Genomic DNA, 15,818 nt, shown 5'->3' with positions numbered 1-15,818 from the left:
AGCAGTACCTATTTTCTACTTGCACTTTGACATGCTTTCAAACTGCTAAGTTGGCAGGAGCTGGGACCAAGCAACAGGAGCTCACCCCGTCACGGGGATTTGAACCGCCAACCTTCTGATCGGCAAGTCCTAGGCTCAGTGGTTTAGAGCACAGCGCCACCCACGTCCCTTGAAAGGTGGGATAGAAATACCTTAAAATCACAATTGTGATCATAATAATATAACATACACGGAGACCTACAAAGACATAAGTGTAGCATACCTCAAAAGTGGAGAGAGGTAAGAATTATGCACATCCAGCTCCCATGCTGATGACACAAAGCTCTACTTCTCCTTCACATCTGCAGGCATCGCAGTGGAAGTGCTGGACCAATGTCTTGCCTCAGTAATGGACTGGGTGAGAGCCAACAAACTGAAGCTCAATCCAAATAAGATGGAGGCACTAGGGTGGTTCCCTAGACCTGATAGGTGGGAGGTTGCCTGCTTTTGATGGGGCTACACTCCCTCTGAAGGAGCAGGTACGTAGCTTTGGGGTGTTCCTGGATTCTTTGCTGTCACTTGAGGCTCAAGTGGCCTAAATGGCAATGAGTGCCTTCCGTCAGCTTTGGCTGGTGGCCCACCTGTGTCTCTATCTGGACAGGGATAGCCTAACTTCTGTTGTCTATGCTGTGGTGTTCCAGATGTTGTCGGACTCCCAACTCCTATAATTCCTGAACATTGGAGTCAACCAACAAGGGTCCCTTTTCTCATGTTACAAAATGTATTGTAAGGAATAGTTGCTGTCATAAACTGGCTGTCATGAAGCAGGAAGGAGGAAGAGGATCCCAGTGAGGGATGTAGCAAGCTAGGGTTGGAGAAGGAAAGGTTGGTGTATAAAGTACTCATGGGGCAACAGAGGATAGTGAGGGGGATGGGGGTCAGTGCACAGGAACCAGAGCAGCAAGACCCATCACCAGAGGGGCCCAAATCCCCAAACATGGCAGTCTATGAGACATAAGAAGCAGCGTATGGGATGATCTAGGAGGCTGAGGCAGGCAAAGGCCCACAGCCCAGCTGGCCAGGTGGGGCTTATTAGCTCTGGGAGGGAGTGTGTGATTCCTCAGCTGGAGTAGGCTTGGGACAGGTGAGGGTCACATACCTCATCAAGCCCAGATGCTGCAGTCAGCATGCAAGGTATACAAGGGAAGCAGAGCTGAGGTGCTGTGTCTGCTCAACTTCCCACATTGGTTGGACCAAAGCTTGGATGTTATCGGGAGCTCCTTGGGACTGTGCTTGTGTGGGACTAACATCCTAGTGCCTTGATTCCTGGATTGGCTGCCGAGGCGGGAATTTGGTCTGACTGGACTTTGGACCTGTTGGCCTGCCGGATTATGCGCTAATATCTGCTGTGGGTTCGTGTACACTCGTGGGACATACCAGGTAACCCGTGGTTCAGGACAGTTGCTGGCAAAAGTAATGGTCTAAAAAGTATGATAGTTGGGACCCAAGCAGCAGAAATGACCCAGGAAGCCAGCTGCAATCCCTACCACAGTATTGCTCAGGATCAGACCCTATTTCCTAAGAGAAGCCTGAGGAGCATGGAGAGTGGTGCAAAAAACAGGGACAGGCTGTTATGAATGCAGAAATCCTGCATTTGGCCTTTAGTGGTTCAGGCTACATATAGTCAAAAGGGAAGTGCTGCACATTAAGAGCAGAATCTTGTTGTCTGGATAGCCCAGGTCCTCCATACACACTGTCCAGACTTGCAACCTGGGGAGATCACTTCGGTGCTGCTAACACAGCAGTTTGACTTGACCCCTGGAGGTGCACTCCATTGGCTCAGAGACAGATGGATGCCAACAGCAATCTGTGTTCATTAGGATTTATGGAAATCAGAGTATAAGTGTCCCAACCAGGCAGGATCCAAAAGTTTTAAGGAATAATATACTTCTGTTGAAGTAATCAGCAATTGCCTCTGCTGAGACCTGGTTTAATAAAACTTTCCATCTCAGTAGTACCAGACTTGGCTAAGTATTTGTAATTAGAGTAGATTATTAGAAAATAATCGCTCTTAATGCTTGTGTGCTCTTTTAAGATCCAATACAAACTTAATCTATCAATAGGGAGTAAATTATATAACGATATCATTAGCATTTTAATGTAAGATTAAGGGAAATGATTTTCTTTCCTTTTTTTTTGAAAGAGAATTTTAAAGCAGTTGAATAATTGGTGTAACTAAACTCTTGCATCTTTTACATAGTTTTTTTAAAAAAATATTCAGCTAATATTTACTTTCACATGGAAAAAATTGTTACCTATAATGATTCAAATTCTATATTTAGTGTTAAAGTTGTACTTTCCAAAAAGGAGAAAATAGTCATTTTAGAACCATGAAGGTAATCATAGGGCAATTAGCTACCTACACAATCATGCAATAACAACATGTTGGCAGGAACAAAGTTTTCCTATCATGGACTGCCAGTGTCCATGACCTGACCTTCTAAGTGGGCCATCTCAGATGGATCCTTGATTTATCTGTAGATCCAATGTGTGGATCTTGGAGGTTCAACTTTGAAACTCTGCACTCTTTTGAAAGTAGCTTGGAAACAGAAGACAGGAAACTCATGCACAGCAAAATGGGGTTTTTTCACTGACAAGATTCCCTTTGGCATGTGAAAAGCACTAGTTTACTAGTGTTTTTCTGTTTCCAATGTCATTGCATGTTCTGTACTGCAAAAGTAAAATGCAGCATGCGTTTGGGGAGAAGAAGGAAATGACATGCAGCTGAAGGGCGTAGCTGACATCTGCATTGCTCATGCAGTTCGGATCAGGTTGTCTTGGCAGAAAGGAGTTAAGAGTAAAGATCAGGTGAACCTAGCCTTCCATCTTAATCTCCTCCAAGTGACTCAAAATAAGTAGTGTTATCTTTAAGCCTGTCATGATATTAGCAAATAGTTTGACTTACGCTGAGGCAATCCAGACTAAATCAGGCTTGATCTGTCTGCCACATTGCACCAATAACCTATCCTTTGCCTATCCCATCTGCTTGCTTTGGGTTGAATGCAGGAAAGTCATTGAGCACGAAGAACACCTTCTGCAATAGAATGTCCTTTCCTTCTCCTCCCCCAGAAGATGGCAACTTCCTATGTTCTTTGCAAAGTCTACTGAAAGAAAAAGCCATCTACTGATGACTTAAAGTCAATTTTGCATTAGGAAGTCAATTTTCTTATACTGATGAATATGTTTGTTAGCAGCATTTACCTGATGGAATATGAATTCACATTTTAGCAAGCAAGTCAACAAAGGAGGTTAACACTTCTGTTGAGCCTTCCTAACTACATGTCCATATTTCAAAAATTTAGCACTTTATCCTGCATTACCCTTGGTTGATATCTCCTTACACATTCTCATATTTGTACAGCTTATCCAAACATTTCTGATATTTGCTAAGACATATCTCCATACCAGATTAAAACAGCCATCTGAATCTTTCTTTCTTTTTTAATCTTTGGAAATGGGAGAAAATCTACTCTGCTGAACTACTGAGATATGAAATAATAGCATTCACTACATATTATTTTCATCAAATTTTAAATTGCACTTCTGAGCCTCTTCTTTCCATTATTTCTCATTTAAATAATCTTCTCTCTTCAACCAATAATAAACCACCCTTTTCAGAAAAGTGTACCTGCAAAATCTTGAACCCTCAATTGTGTTTTGATTATGGAACCTCATTTTACTAACCCATTGTTTTTAAACAAACTTGATTGAATTATTTTAAAACAATGATCAAATATAAAGTGTTGTCTTCCAAGACAAAAAAACCCATGATGTTAAGTCTTGTAAAGTCATCCACATGGCCTCAAAACAAGCTTGGAAAGTGTTTTACATTACAAATTAAGCTCACATCAGTACTGTCCCTTTTATAGCAAAACAGAGTTAGAACATCATCTTTTGAGACCAAATGCCAGAAAGACAATTTTGCATTTAAATCACATATGAAGGCACACATATTTTCTCAAATACATTACAATAGTCACAGACCCCATAGTCAGATAGTATAAAATACTACAGCGGAAAGTATGCACTCTCTATATTCACACCATTTCCTCAAAACTCTTGTTAATAAATAGTTTGCGACTATTTCCCCCTCTTTTGCTTTGAAGAATACCCTTTGTGAAACATGATGCTTGGCTATGTAACAATTTTGCAGCAGTAAAAATCCATCCATTTCCCATATGAATGTGTCTGTGGTTTGTTTTGGAGGATCATATATTGGCTTATTAAATCAAAACATGCACGAGGCTTTGCCCTTGGTCCATGCTTGTGTAACTATTTTTAATGATTATTTTTATTCACCAAAAGTCTTGATTAAGGGTCTCTGAAGGGACTCACAGCAAATTATTTCTATAGAGGCAAATAACAAAGAACTCTCAAATGTTGAACAGCAGTGCATAAGGATTTTACACAAAGGATCTAATTTACACTAGTTTTTACCCATGCCCACATCTCCTATTCAAACAAGAACCAAAATGAATGTTCTAGCATTTCATTGGTCTTTCAAGGTGCTTTTTGAAATGTCTCGCACTTGACATCTTACTGATTTCAGGCCAATTATGCAATAGATGAGAGATTCATGATGAATCATCAGTGTATTTCAATATAACCTTCTCCCCACCCAGCCCAATTCACTGTTGCTTTTTAAAAAAGTGTAGGAGAAGTGCTCTTCTGCCAGAACAAAAAATCTGCAATAAGAGTCATTAAGTGTGTAATGTATTCAGCCTCTCACTGTGACTAAGAGGCAATGTGGGAATTGTGAAAGTGAAGAATAGCAAAGGCAATAGTTCAACTTCATTGATTCACTGGGTGTCAGCTGTTAGAGAAATTAGAAATAGGCATCTCCAAGTGGAAATATATGGGGAGGAAGAATAATGATCTGTGTATTTTGTTCATTACATGCCTCTCTTTTTTAAACAATAAAAACTCTTCCAAGACTGAATATTGTATTCCAACTTTTACTTTCTTTATTCTTCTCTATAATTTGTTCAACACATGAATTCTATTTTTTGCACTCATGTTAATATTTCATTTTGCCTTACTTAACTCCCTGCAAGTCATTATCTGTTATTAATTACTACTGGCAGAGATCCGATTTAAGGCATTGAAGTTAGGAAAATACTATTGTTATTGATGATTTTTTTTTAAAGTACAATACTTCCCTCAGACCAATCCACAGCAGCTAAAAATGGTGCTTCGTTTTAATATAGAATTGCTAGCTGCCTCTGGTTCTCTGTAGAGCATCTTTCTGGGTGTGGAAAATAATATCCTCTACTCAGGCCTCTGCTAGCAGAGCATTTGCCCTTATTAGCTGGCTAACTACATCTCTCTCTCTCTCTCTCTCTCTCTCTCTCTCACACACACACACACACACACACACACACGCACATGCGCACGCGCACACACACACACACACACACACTGGGCAAGGAACAGGGAGAACAGGAAGCTCCCCGCAGTAGCACTTGTCACACAGCATACCTAAAGTAAACATAATGCACAACCTCCTCTCCCTTCCTTAACCACTTCAAATATTCCTCCCTGAAAATCACCATTCTGTTTCATTCCAAATTCATTCCTGAAAAAATTGTACTCAGTATGAACCTGTTTTTACACAACAGTCAACATACAGTATATTGGTTTATTCATTCTGCTGATCAACTAGCTTTAACATTTCTGGGTTTGATTCACTTCAGAATTGGTCTTTTGTCTTATTTTACTTAGGTGGATGAGTCTATGATGAACATCTTATAAGCATGGAGATATCTAAAAGGAGTCTGAAGCTTCTTTAAATTCAGTTTAAGTTTTCAGAACACACTTTAAGAAAAAATGTCTTTTTTAAAAAAAACCTACCATAGACAAATGACAGGACTTTTTTTGCTGAAATACACAGAGAATACTTTATCCTTTCTCCCTTAGGTTGGAACTATTTATTTAATCTGTCCAGTCAATCATAACAAGATCTGATTGAAAATGTTTAATTTCTTCTTTGAAAAGATTGCCTCCAAGTGGAAGAGATCATTACTACACTCATCCAAGATTCGTGAATTAAATTTAAGGACAAACATTATTATTTTTGCATTTGATCATTCATTATACACATGTGCACACACAGAGTGCCAGGTAAATAAAAAAATCAGGAGAGAATCTGGAGAGAAGACCATTCATTTGGAACAAAGTTATAAGTATTTCTATTATGAAATTAGTCATAGGTCAGCACAATTCAGTATTTGCCAGCTTCCTGCAAGCTTTCATGGAGTTTCACACTGAGGTGTGGTGAAGTAGTTGGTGTCAGATTAGGACTAGGGAGATCTTGGTTCAGCCATGAAGCTCCTTGAGTGACCTTGGATTTGTCCCTGTCTCTCTTAACCTAATCTATCTATTTTCAAAATAAAATGGGAATGTGATAAGTACTGTACAGATACACATAACCACTTGATTCAGGGAGGGCGCCAGATGAAGTAAGTCACATACAGAAGACGAAATGAAGTTCTATGTTGATTGACAAATTAACAGTCAACAAATCCTTGGGTCCATATGATATAAAAGTTCTTGAAAGACGTGAAGTGAAATTGCTGACCTCCTAAGAGAATGACACAATCTATCATTAAAACCAGTTCCCTTACTAGAGGTCTGAAAGGGGGGGTGAAAAACCCTCTCTGAATTTGCTACACCACTCATGGGCAACAAAAAGGAGACATTTCATTTATCTTTCAGAAGGAGAGATTGTTTTAGAACAATTTGTGGGACACTTACTGCTGGCTGCAAACAATGGCAGTTTCTCAGGTCTTTCACTTTTTAAAATGTAGTTTTGTGACCTCCTGCAAGTGAGTGGTGGAGATTAATGCAGCCAGCAGGAGCACCACTGCACTCCACACAGAACAACAACAACAAAAATTTTAAGCGAATAAAAACAGAGAGAGAAGAAAAATGCCACTGTTTGCTGGGAATAATAAGAACCCTCAGGGTTGACCTAAGAAGGTTTGCTTTCTCAGGTGAAGAATAAAATGGCACTCCCTCCCACATACAAAACTCAACTAGACTTCCAGTTGAATCTTTCTTCAGCGCTGGTGACATGACACTGCCCTCTGCTCAGTGGAGGCTGGTCTATGAGGACAAATGAGATACTGCCCCACCGACCACAGTTTGTCCTCAGCCAGCCCCCACCTGCCTGCCTTCTTACTTATAACAATTCCAGGGTGTGGCTCTGGCTGTTGCCCTCCCTGCTTGCCACTCAGCCAGTCCCACTGAATCTGAGACAACAAGCTAGTTTAGGTTGGCCTAAACTACCCTAAAGGGACGCAGGTGGCGCTGTGGGTTAAACCTCAGAGCCTCGGACTTGCAATCAGAAAGTTGGCGGTTCGAATCCCCGCGACGGGGTGAGCTCCTGTTGCTCAGTCCCTGCTCCTACCTAACCTAGCAGTTCGAAAGCACATCAAAGTGCAAGTAGATAAATAGATACCACTCCGGCAGGAAGGCAAACAGCGTTTCTGTGCACTGCTCTGGTTCGCCAGAAGCAGCTTAGTCATGCTGACCGCATGACCCGGAAGCTGTACACTGGCTCCTTCGGCCAATAAAGCGAGATGAACGCCACAACCCCAGAGTTGGCCACAACTGGACCTAATGGTCAGGGGTCCCTTTACCTTTAAACTACCCTAAAAGCATCTGAAGCTTTGCTCTCTGACAGAATGACTAGGAGTGAAAGGAGGCTTAGGAACGGCTAGGGGACTGGTCCCCCCAGTAACTGCTGCCTGAGGCCATCATCTCATTTTGCCTAATGGTAGGGCTGGCCCTGAGCACACACCTCCATCCTATAACCCTTCCAACCTCCCCAAAGATTCACCAATAGTTTAAGGGTCCAAAGCTGCCCAGCAGTTTCAGGAGCAAAAAAAATTGGCAAATTATACCCAATGTAAGCATTAAGTTATGACACAAACCCCCAGCCCCAAATACGATGATGGGCCTGATCTGGTGGTAGCTAATAAGGAAGAGGAGTTTGGACTTTTGATTGATATTTCACTGAAAATCTCAATAAGGATATTATAAACCTTTAAAAAAGGCTGGAAATGGGCAACTAAAGCTAAAGCCTCTGGGCTAAGGAGGAGCCATGATTGAAGCTTATTTAAAAGAGAAATTGTGTTGAGAGGTTTTCTCTCTCTCCCTCTTTCATAAGAGCTCAGGGTCATTCATTTAAAATGATTGTCAGTCAAATCAGGACAGAGAAAAGACATTGCTTTTTCGCACAATGTATGATTAGCATACAGAATTTGTTACCATTTGTCGCAATTGCTCCTGGCGTAGATGGCTCGGAAAGGGGATTACAGCCAAAACTGCCATGGAAACTAGAGGAATATTTCAAAATTTATCAAACACCTTTCTAATCACTGCTGTATCAAGACTATTACTAGTCCTTTCAAAATGGTCAAGTTATCCTCCTCTGCCCTCTTTGAAAAAATAGGGGGGGGGGGAATCTGATATGGAGCAGTGGCGAGGCTATTTTTTATTTTACAGAAAGAGCCTTTGCCCATTTTATTGTTAAGAGTAAGACCTGCCCATTCCACCTAATTATTTAAACTCCCCTCCTGAAAATATCCTTCCCACTTTTACAGGGGTCCTATGAAAGTAATGGTGCTGGGAACATTCAGCACATCTTACAGACATTTTAATCCCCTGAAAAATGCACCCCACAGAACATATCGTTTCAGCTCAACACCAAGTCAGACTGTCATCCTAAGTACTCCTCTGAATGTCTTTTCCATTGAAATGGTAGACACCTGAACTAGAGCTTTTGAATGCAATCAATAAGACTGCTTTAGAGTAAGTACCCTGAGGATTGCCATAATCTTTTCTCTATAATGAAAAACAGGAAATAGGAATCGATTTTCTATTTGTGGAAGCATTACTGAATACAAAAGATATCACTCTTCTACACTGATCTATTCTTTTTTACAATTTATTGGCCTCACAGGTTCCAGAATTAAACTCTCCAACCCAACCATGAAACAAAGATTTAGTGATCAGTCTGACAGGGCACAGAATGAGACAGAACGAGCGCACTGAATTTATGGAGTCAGTCTGGATTAATGGAGTTTGTACAGTAAGCTCACTGTGGAATACATTTGACGTATTTTATTATTAATAGTAGTAGACATCTTGCTTCTTTCGGTTGGAGAGAACAATCCTGTCATCTCTCATATGGACCCACAGAAGTCAAATCACACAATTGCCACTACAGGCCAGATGGAACCTAGTGATCTAGCAATGGGATGTTTGCCGCCCCTTTGGCAAGACACCAAGGCTAACAGCCCAGGAGTGAAGGTTACTCACTGGCTATGCAGAGGCTCTGTCCCAAGCAAGGGTGCAATGCAGTCAGGGACTTGGGGGGGGGGGCACAGAGATCATATTGAGAACCTTGACTTCCAAGGTAAGAGGGAGAAACCAGCTGGTACCATGCATTCTGGCCTCCTAGATCCTGTGGTTTCTGGATGAAGGTTAAACCAAACTGTACAAGTCCACCTGGCTACTTTCTTGACCTTCCTGACCAAGGCCCATTAGGATCCTTGCTGATACCCACCCAACCTGTGTGTGTGCTGTTCCCCCTATGGGCTTACTGTAGTATAGGGACTAAGACACAGGCACACACCTGTACAGTACTGGATACCACATTTACAAGTTGGAATGTGGGCTGGATTTGTATGGGAGACATTGGATTGTCTCCCATGTGAACCATCCTTCACATGAAGATCTTCCTCAGATGTTTGACCTACCCATTTAATGTGAAATACAGTGAGTGGCAACATGGACCAGGGCCTTCTTGGTAGTGGCACTAACATTTTGGAACTTGTCACTGAGAGGTTTAAAAGAGGCAATCTTATACATTGGGAGTAAGACCTATTGAACACTTCCACAGCATGTGAAGCTTTCTCAAAATCAAACTCAATAGCCCCAATTTAATTAAATTTGGCCACACTTAACTCCCACTTCATTTTCAATGAGACTTTTGAATAATTAACTTTCTCTAGGGCCAGTTTATATTCATCAGGATTTAAGCTTAAATGATTTCCTGAATCAATTTTGACTTTGAGGACACAGAGTTTTAAGAATAGTATCTTTGCCTTTTGGACATCTCTGCAAGCATGTGAACCACACCAGATAAAGACGGAACAGAGCTGAGAGAGCAGAATATACATTTATTTAAGAATCTGGAGATCAAGATCTATTCTGAACTATCGAGGAATACAAACGCATAGTCCAGTCATTGTATTTTTATGGCTCACAGGAAATACTCAGGTGAGATTCCAGACCTATATCTTCATATATTTGGTTTTTCTGACTACTCTCATCTTCTCCAACTTCCTCATCTCCCATGAAAATATTTATCTGTGGGCTCATAGCCGAAATGGTGGCCATGCAACTGGCATTTGGAAATACCATGTCACAATCATTCTCTCCTGTGGATTGCTGTTGTTCTGATTTCTCTTCTTCTCTTTTGTCTGCAGCAGCTGCTTTTTCCGCTGCTGCCCTTTTCTCCTCCTGGCGCATGTCTTGGTACACCTGATGCATGATAAACTGTGTTGTGTTCCTAGGGGCACGCATTCCTGGTGCCCTCCATCCACACAGATTCATGGGGCGCAGTCTCCCCTTTACAGCTGCATGCATAAATGCTAACAAACGCTGACTCTTCCGCTTCCGATTACGGCGGTGACTTCTCCCAATCCTACAACATCTGGATTTCCACTGGTGACTTGCATACCAATGCTTTGCTTTCTCCTTCTTAGGTGATCTTTTCTTCTTCCAATAGCCTCCCCTTTTCTTCCATGGTCTACCATTCCCAGAGAGCGTACCGTTCTTCCGTTCGGAAAAGTGACAAGCTTTGGGCTTCTTCACTTTGGTATCATGATGGCTACCATGAGACACTCCTGGATCACTTCTTTCACCATTTTGGTCCCTTCTTCCCATGTTGGGCCATTGTTTGGTATATCCTAGTTGCAGAGACAGCTGCTGATAACACCGCCGTCCCTGTCTCCACATTTCAGGAGATAATTGGGAAGCCTCTTCCAAAAAACTACCTTTCCAACTTTCGATTTTTCCTCCCTAGGAGTTTCTCCTTCCACAGCAGCCACTGCTTGTGCTGTTAGTTCTGTATTGTGTGGTTTGTGCCTTCTGCCCTTAACCAGCTGGGCGCACACTCCTGATTTTCCAGTACTTTTTTTTTCCTGGTCGTTTTCTGTTGCTCCCTCTTTCTTTGTGGCTTTGGTGCCACTGCTCGTAATACAATGAGACCCCGGTGTGAGATGCTGCTTTGACCCAGATTCAGTGGGCCATAGGTGTCATGCCACTAGGGGTGGTAACTTCCTTTCCTCTTGGGAGCCTTGTATAGATTGAATAAAGCATCGTCATCACCCTAGGCAACAGGGAACCAATCATAAAGCAATGGGTGGGGCTGTAACTGGACATTCCGCCAGCTTTTAACAGGGTGGGGCTGTGATAGGTGTTCTTTTGAGAGCAGCTCTGTAGAATCAAATACTCTTGTCTTCTTTAGGCTCCAGGGCAACTGACTCCACACAACTGTCATGGTAGCCATGTTGGTGTGCATCTTTAGCCAGACATAGCTTAAGGCAAATACTATTTTCAGATACCCCAATCCAGTGTAACAGTAATCAATAAAGACTGACCGATGCCACATGACATCTTTAACGACTTCAATGTAAGCTGTTACCAAAGATTAAGTAATGAATCCGTTCTACTTTTCAGAAAAGAAGGCTGAAAAACAAACCCATCTCATGATTTTCCTGTCCAAATTACACAGGGATGATGTGAATAAACCGCCCATGACCCCATATTTAATTTTCTATGTCTGCCATATATATATCAGATTTCTGGACAGTTCCTACAAATGATGCTTGGGTAACAGTCAACATGTTTCTATCTACCCAAACTACTGATGCAGTAACACTTAACATTCTGTTTTGCGCAGAATGTCTGGGCCCACAAACTGCTAAATATATTAATGCTCATATGGATTTTATAGCTAGAAACTCTGTTTCTTATAAATGTATGTATTTGGTTATAGTTAAATTTTAATTTTCAGTTGATAGCACACACCCTACAGAATATGCCCTTCTTCCAGTTTATCAAAAGGTTGAAGGCAGAAGAAGCTAACTTTTAAATACCCAAAGGATTAACTACACACTGCAATCAAATACATATAACCAAACCCTGCTGTCCTTTTTATTTCCAGGACAGCCATATTGGGGTGTGTGTGTGTGTGACTTGGAGCAGACAAGTAGCAGGGAGAGGGTTCCCTTAACCCTTTCCTTTCCCAGTGCTACTCAGCTACAAGTAGGTCTGCTCCAGCTGGTTTTTCCTCGTCTTAACTACAAATGTGCTTTGATCTATGCATGGAGAAAGGCTTCAGGGCGGTTTGTAGCAGAGACCTAGCAGGCAGTATAAGGGCCGCTGGGCCCCTCCTGTTCCTCCCTTCCAGTTGTTGTTGTGGTGGTTTGTTGTTGTTTTTAAGAAAGCTGGTTTGGATTCAGTTTCAAATGTCTCTGTGTAATGTGTAGTTCGGTCTGAAGCAGAATATCACATAATTCCCTTTCTCAGTTATTGTATGGCATTCCAATTTGGGTACAAGCATTTAATAGAGAAGTTGAACAAATTCAAGTGACTTTTCTTCTTAAGATCCATGGTGACCCTAAATGCATAAGTTACTTAACCCTATGTGTTAAAACCAGTCAACATCTGATGGAAATCAATGCATGGCTCACTACAACCAAGGCATGGCTGAAAGTCCACTTTAGAACAACAACTAACTCCTTCTTAAGCTCAATGCATGAAGACCTGGAATGGTATAGAGCAATTCAAGATAAAATCCGTAGTTTGGGCATTGCTCTTGAGAGCCTTGAAGCATGTGACGAAAGTTACATATTCTAAATAATCAAACAGCGACTCTACGACCATGAAAGACAGCGCTTGTTACCTCATACTACTAGATCCTGTTCTCTGGAGGCCTTAGGTATTACAACACCCTACAGAACCTGTGCCAAATATCTAAAGGATCTACTACTCCCTTCCCATCGAAGAGATTATGCTTGCGAGATTAAATGCCTTCCCCTCTGTAGTGACCAAAGGTAGATTCTCACATGCCCCATATCAAGCCCATCTGTGTGCCTGCAACCAAAAAGTACCTGATTCAATGAACCACATTCTCTTAGATTGCTCTCTACACAGTAGACCTTGCCAACTGATGCTGAGCAAAATGTTGGACCTCCGGCCTGTAACTCTGAGAAGTCGTCAAATGAGGTTTCTCATGACAGATCAGGACAAAGATGTCCCTGCTTTAGTAGCTTCCTTTTTAGCTACAATTTTGCCCGAAAGGGTTCCCAATGAACCATCCTTTCAGGGAACAGACAGGGCGAAGCAGAATATCTAAGTGCACACGATCACAGTGTGACCTTATGACCCTCAACAGATTCACCCTTGTCCTTTTAATTATCCTAGTGACCTGAAATGTTTTAGATTGTGATTCCAATAAGGTCTTTGATTTGATTTGAAAAATAACTTAATGGGATCCAAAATTGCCACAATATGATCAGAAACACTTCTGTTTATCCCAGGTTCTTTTCCCCTGACTCCCCCATTGCTCCTCAGTCCCTTGTACACTACCCCATGGCTTTCTAATGTGTTTCCCAATCCTCAGGATTAGCTTCCAGGGGGAAAGGAGGGGCTGCAGTGAGACGGGGTTTGTGTGTTGAAAAGCCCCATGATAAGCAGAATGTTGCCATGGAGCTCAGGATCCAAGTTTTTGTGTTTATGCAGGTAACCACACCTATCAATAGTCTATGGATTTGTATGCAATAAAGTAACTAGGGTTTAATCTAGGGCTCAGCTGATGGGACTAAATCTGCTCCTTCATTCATGGTGGAGAGAGTTATCAATGGATACGTCCCATGATGGTTATGTTCTGCCGCCACAATCAGAGGCAGAAATGCTTCTGAATACCAATTATTCGAAACCACAGTATGGGAGAGTGCAGCAATGCTCTAATTCTGCATGCACGTTTTCCACAGGCATCAGGTCAGCCACCGTGAGATCAAGATGCTGGACTAGATGGGCCATTGGTCTGACCCAGAAGGCTTTTCATTAACATCTGCAGGCAGCCCTGTTTAGGGAAGTTTTTAATGGTTGGCATTTTATTGTGCTCTTAATACTTTGTTGGGAGCTGTCAAGAGTGGCTGGGGCAACCTAGTCAGATGGGAAGCATATAAATATTATTATTAGTTATTAATTTCCCTATGTCATCAAGGCCAGGTGGCAAATTTCACCCCATAAACATTTGAATGCTGCAGCCTTTTGCTTTCTCGGATAAAAGGCTGCTATTCACTCCTATGAGAAAAAAGCAAAACACTGCATTCTATTGGAAAGAAACCAAAGTACCATTCTAAACTATGCTGAAAGTTCAGCTTCAGAAACTTGGCCATTAAATAAAACAAAGGCTCTGCTTCTAATATGTTCCTTCATTGATTCTTATCAGCGTGGCTGAGAAGAATGACCATTTGAAAAGATAATGAATTATCTCCTTTCATTCTCTATCAGTACAGGAGCTGTCACATATTCAGACTCAGGCTTAATTTCCACCTTGCCTAGCTTTATTCTCCAGACACTTTAGGGAAGCTAAAAAGCATGAGAGTTCTGTAATCCTGATACATAGAAACTTCAGCCAGAATTACTAGATAACTTATCAAGTCCGTTGTTAAAGAGCACCCAACTTTAAATACACACACAAAATACAAATATGAGGATTTGACAAGCTTTATTTATAATATCTCAACACATGATGGCAGTAGTACTCTTTAAAATGGTGATACCAATGCAAGTAAATTATCAACATTCTAAGAACCTGATATTATTTGCAAAGATTTTTTTAAAAAACAAACAAACCAGAGGTTGGCTAAATTTCTGAGTATTTGCTGTCTTAGTTGCTAGTAAAAAAGATCAACAGTTGTTGACAGAAACCACATGGATAGGAAAAGGAGAGGTCTAAAGATAGATGCATGTGTCTCCTATCATTTCTACTGCACATATGCGTGCAAGTATGGCTTTGACTTTAATCTGCACCCAGTATTAAGAACAACTCTTACAACTGAGGCAATAAACCTTTTGGGCTGAAGGCTGCATTGACTCATGGTCAACCCCCCCAGCGACTGCATGCCAAAGTGCAGGTTGCCAAAATGTAAACGAATGTGATGATTTTTTCTTTTCTAAAGAAAACTCCGAGGGTTCCCATGCTTTTTATAGTTGGGTGACTATGGGATCAATCAGTTAATATGTATTAATATATACATTAAAGTATTGTTTTAAAATGTACCAGGACTGGCTTAGAGGGCCACAATGTAGCAATGAAAGTAGAGCAGCAGAATGGGAAGCACTGGCTGGCTGGGCATTGGAGTGAACATCTGAGTACACATTGGAATACATGTCAGAATGCCCCTTTAAGCACAAATCGCATTGCTCTCAAATGAATGTTATTTATTTATTCAATAGAAGATTTATTGCTTATAGCTATAGACCATTGCATATAATACAAATAAAAAAAGCAAATGCCTAAAATACAGACAGTCAAAGTGCGAGTCTGCAATAAATCACACCATTCAAAGTTGGAGTTAACACTTTATTAGCAAAAACACAACCTTCACAGACTTGGCTGAGTGTCAGGCCTAACGAGCACAGCAGCTCATCCCTGGTAGTTTTATGCCATGAATCAGTTGCCAAGAAAAAGT

At 41.3% G+C, this 15,818-nt stretch overlaps 1 long non-coding RNA gene across 2 annotated transcripts; it reads left to right on the top strand.

The window, feature by feature from the left end:
* Positions 1 to 282: 282 nt before the first annotated feature.
* On the top strand, positions 283 to 11,395 carry LOC307225582. 2 transcript variants are annotated; one of them, XR_013843092.1, is made up of 2 exons: positions 283 to 864; positions 9,005 to 11,395. It is a non-coding gene; the product is annotated as an uncharacterized lncRNA (long non-coding RNA). The 2 variants fall into 2 exon arrangements; XR_013843093.1 differs by lacking the exon at positions 283 to 864 and adding an exon at positions 8,016 to 8,853.
* The last annotated feature ends 4,423 nt before the right edge of the window (positions 11,396 to 15,818 follow it).

The sequence above is a fragment of the Podarcis cretensis genome, assembly GCF_951804945.1.
Source record: "Podarcis cretensis genome assembly, chromosome: 10".
Taxonomy (NCBI): domain Eukaryota; kingdom Metazoa; phylum Chordata; class Lepidosauria; order Squamata; family Lacertidae; genus Podarcis; species Podarcis cretensis.
Note: the sequence above shows the minus strand (reverse complement) of the source record. Positions and strands in the feature narration are given on the sequence as shown.